Consider the following 5,062-nt stretch of genomic DNA (forward strand, 5'->3'; position numbering starts at 1 on the left):
CCACTGAACCACGTTGCAATGGTGATACGCCGGTGGCCGGAAATGGAAGCGGCTGTGGTAGCAGTAGGCGCGGTTTGAAGTGTCCTGGAAAAGGTGGTCGGCAAAAGCGAGCAGTTAAGCCGGAAGCCAAGGGTGAGATTATACATGTCCGGTCAATGAAGTTAGCATCGGCGGAAGAGCGAGATACGAAACGACGGCGGAAGCTTCAGCGTAAGGATCCGGATGTAGCAAGATGTGCTAAAGGCAGTGCAGCACGAAGGCGGGAGTCTGGGTGTCATGGACAGAGGATGCGGCATAGATCTGGCGAAAAGGGTGCCCACGAGAAGAGACATGGTCTGGTCACCACCAGTGGCCGGCAGAAGCACGACCATGTGAGATGGTGCACTCCCGGAGATAAGCCGGAAGCAATGTCCAGTAATGCATTGCGGTTGTACATGTCGCAGCAGAAGAAAAGCTTTACCTCCAAGCAAGGACTTGACTGGAAAGATCCGTTGAAGATTGACAAACGGCTGAAGGACGCAGTGCATCAAATCCAGACAATGGGGAGACCGAGGACCAAGATGAAAGTGGTCCACTAGGAAAGACTTGCAGCGGTTGGGCGGCAAGTATGTCTGATCGGGACGATCAGACTTAGGTGGAGGGCAGTGTGGCGAATACTGCGGCAACACAAAGCGAACAACGAGAAATAGGCAGAATGTTCGAGGAATGACGTAGAATGTTCCACAAAGAGAAACGTCAAGTTGGATGAACACTGCGAACAGCGAGAGAAAGAGAATGAGCGATAAACTTCAGAACGTTCTAGAGTTGCCATAAGTGTGAGCGCAGGTATATAAGAGCCACGACACAGCGGAGTTAGTTACGAGTTACAAGTCAGCAAGCTACAAGTGAAGTGAGCGGAGAATTGAGTTGCGAATAAGCAAGCTATAAGTTTAATTGTGTAGTAAAGCGTTGTTATTGCTTTAACAAGTATTGTAAAGTGTTTTTACTGTATTAGCAAGTATTGTAAATTGTTTGTTGTACAATAAAGTTAATTGTACTACAATTCGGTCATCGTTAGCATTTATTTAACAATCCAGCGATACGAGCCCGAGTATATTTGGGTAATCCCTCAAGGTTTCGAGGATAATCGTAACAGTATCGATACGTACATGCATGCATGATTCGTGTGGGGTACAGTGTTGCCAACTCCAAGGTACGAAAATCCCATTCTTTGAAAAACGCCCTGTTTATCCCATTTTAAAATACTATTAAGGGCCATTCACATACAACCTTCCGCGCTTTGCTTGACAGTTCAAACTTTGACAACAAAGCGTGAAACGCAGAAGGTATGCTACAATAAACGCTTGGACTGCTTTGCGTTCTCCTTTTCCTCCATATTTTTTATCTGTAAAATATATAGCAATATAATAATATGCATTAATAATAGCAACAAAAATTCCTATTTACCCTATTTTTGCCATTAAATGCAAATGCAAGCGCACGATAATAGATACATGTAGACAGCTGATTGCCAAAGCGGGAAAAAGTTGAGAGTTGCCCAAGGTTTTGCTTCGTTTTGCTTTGCTTTGCTTCAAACGTTTTTTATGTGAGCATACTCATGCATATGCCTACATCGATCTTATATGTCAAAGCAAAGAACTATCAAGCAAAGCGAAGAAAGTTGTATGTGAATCAGCCTTTACGATTATCCTTGAAACCTTGAGGGATTTCCCAAATAGCTTACGGCTCGTATCGCTGGATTGTTAAATAAATGCTCACGATGACCAAATTGTAGTACAATTAGCTTTATTGTACAACAAACAATTTAAAATACTCGCTAATATATAGCGCTAATATTATAGCTTGCTTATTCGCAACTCACTTCTCTGCTCACTTTACTTATAGCTTGCTGACTTGTAACTAACTCACTCCGGTGTCTGGTGGCGCCCTTATATACCTGCGCTCGCACTCATGGCAACTCTAGAATGTTCTGAAGTTCATCGCTCATTCTCTTTCCTCGCTTTTCGCAGTGTTCATCCAACTTGACGTTTCTCTTTGTGGAACATTCTACGTCATTCCTCGAACATTCTGCCTATTTCTCGTTGTTTGCTTCGCGTTGCCGCAGTATTCGCCACACTTCCCTCCACCTACGACAGATCGTCCCGATCAGACACACTTGCCGCTCCAACCGTTGCAAGTATTTCCAAGTGGACCACTTTCATCTTGGTCCTCGGTCTCCCCATTGTCTGGATTCGGTGCACTGCGTCCTTCAGCCGTTCGTCAATCTTAAACGGATCTTTCCAGCACGTCTTTGCTTGGAGGTGAAGCTTTTCTTCTGTTGCGACATGTACAAGCACAATGCGTTACTGTACATTGCTTCCGGCTTATCTCCGGGAGTGCACCATCTCACATGTTCGTGCTTCTGCCGGCCACTGAGGGTGACCAGACCATGTCTCTTCTCGTGGGCACCCTTTTCGCCAGATCTATGCCGCATCATCTGTCCATGACACCTAGACTCCCGCCTTCGTGCTGCACTACCTTTAGCACATCTTGCTACATCCGGATCCTTACGCTGAAACTTCCGCCGTCGTTTCACATCTCGCTATTCTGCTTCCGGCTGGTTCGATTCTGCACTACCATGTGCACTACCACGGGTTAATAGCGTAGCTACTTACCTAGGAGTCGGTGCTGTAGCGGTTCAAAAGTAGCGATTGACTCCAGCAGTACTGGAGGGAACAAACAGCACACGCCTTCGTGCTGCACTACCTTCATTGACCGGACATGTATAATCTCAACCTTTGCTTCCAGCTTAACTGCTCGCCTTTGCCGACTACCTTTTTCGGGACACTTCAAAGCGCGCCTACTTCTTCCACAGCCGCTTCCATTTCCAGCCACCGGCATATCACCAATGCAACATTGCATTGGTTCAGTGGCTTTCCTCCTGCCGGAAGCACTGAGCTGGTGGAACCGTCACGCTGTTCCTGTATCGGTGAACAACTTCCTTCTCCTGACGAAACTATTTCGTCTCCATCACTGTCAACCTCTGCTCTGCTCAACTAACCACTTCCGTTTCTGGTGGAATCTTCGGCACTTCCTCTAAAACCAACCGTCTGCTGCAGCACTGGTTGTCGTAACCAACCCTAAGTGGCACTTTCCTGTCGCCATAGGTTAGGATCATTCCCTGGAGGTCAATATTCATGCCTTGCCCAAGTAGGAAATCCACGCCGATGATGACTTCATCGACAATGTCTGCCACAATAAACTTCGTGTACGAGGCCAACCCGTCGATTATTACCTCGCATAGTACTTCTCCTAACACTTGGGTTCGCTCACCAGTTGCAGTCTTTAGCTTTGCTCCAGGTAGTGGCTTCACATAAAAAGTAGCCACATCAGGTCGAATAATGGAATGTGACGCTCCAGTATCCACTGTCAGCACGCGCTCCTGCCCATTCACACATCCACCAATAGTTGCTCGCAATCCGGCCAATTTGTGAGACGGAGATTATGGGCCCTTCAACTTCTGGAGCCAGCACGCGGCCCTTCCTGCTGGCTCGTTTTAGTTTAACGACTGACCGGAGTTGAGCGCACTGGAACTTGCGCTGCAATCGCGGGCGAAGTGGCCTGGATTTCCATTTGTAGAGTCTCGTTGGACTTTTGACAGCGATTCTCCAGCTCCATCTGGTAGATCTGTCGCCTGTGCTCGCTACCATAACGTCTTTCCATGGCCCCCATCAATGCATCGTAATTGTTCCTTTCACAGTCAGGAATAGTCAGCAAGATTTCCGCTGCAGGTCCTTTTAATTCCACGAACAGCGCAGCGGATTTATCCTCCATGCTCCAACGATTTGCTGTAGCTGTCTTCTCGAACTGGAGCTTAAAGACTTGGAAAGGAATCGTGCTGTCAAAGGATGGAGTCTTTACCTTGGGGGCACTTGTCGAAGTAGCTGGACGATTCATCTGCAAATCTCGGAGGCGACCTTCCAACCCTTCTACCTTAGCCTTGACTTTATTCTGTCTATCCTTGATTTGTTCGTTATCTCTAGCCAAATTCTCCTGCAGTTGTGTAATCTTTGCATCCTGTACTTCCAGCAACTGTGATACGTGTGTCTTCTGTGCCTGTAGCTGCGACGAAATATCTGACAACTGTGTTTGCATCTGAGATGACAGCTGTGATGACATCTGTGACATGCGTGTATCCTGTGCTTGCATCTGTGACGACAGCTGTGATGACATCTGTGACATGGCAGCCAATAACGTGTTCATGTCCATAGCTGTTGATGAACTTGGAGACTTTTGCTGTTCTTCAATCTTCCCGGATGTCTGCTGCACATCCTTCGACGAACAAGCGGCCTCCTTCTGTTCATCCTGTTCCCTGGAAGTCGTGTTTGTCCACGTCGATGCCTTCTGCTTCCATAGCCTCTCACATAGCTTCTCGTAACCGCACTTTTCTTCCGGAGGTTGCTAAATTTTGCTTCTCCAACTCCTGTTTGAGTCCTCGATCTTTAGGTCTTGGATTTTTGCCATTTTCAAAAGTTGATCCTTCGGGATTTATTTAACAATCCCACTTCTGACACCAATTGTTACGATTATCCTTGAAACCTTGAGGGATTTCCCAAATATCCTACGGCTCGTATCGCTGGATTGTTAAATAAATGCTCACGATGACCAAATTTTAGTACAATTAACTTTATTGTACAACAAACAATTTACAATACTCGCTAGTACCGTAAAAACACTTTACAAAACTTGTTAACACAATTAAACTTATAGCTTGCTTATTCGCAGCTCAATTCTCTGCTCACTTTACTTGTAGCTTGCTGACTTGTAACTAACTCACTCCGGTGTCTGGTGGCGCCCTTATATACCTGCGCTCGCACTCATGGCAACTCTAGAATTTTCTGAAGTTCATCGCTCATTTTCTTTCTCTCGCTGTTCGCAGTGTTCATCCAACTTGACGTTTCTCTTTGTGGAATATTCTACGTCATTCCTCGTACATTCTGCCTATTTCTCGTTGTTCGCTTCACGGTGCCGCAGTGTTCTTCACAATACGGAAATCCCACTTTTGAATATTAAATATTAAAAG

Source organism: Rhagoletis pomonella, unplaced genomic scaffold (genome assembly GCF_013731165.1).
Source record: "Rhagoletis pomonella isolate Grant_MI unplaced genomic scaffold, Rhpom_1.0 Rhpom_scaffold_00001, whole genome shotgun sequence".
Classification (NCBI taxonomy): Eukaryota; Metazoa; Arthropoda; class Insecta; order Diptera; family Tephritidae; genus Rhagoletis; species Rhagoletis pomonella.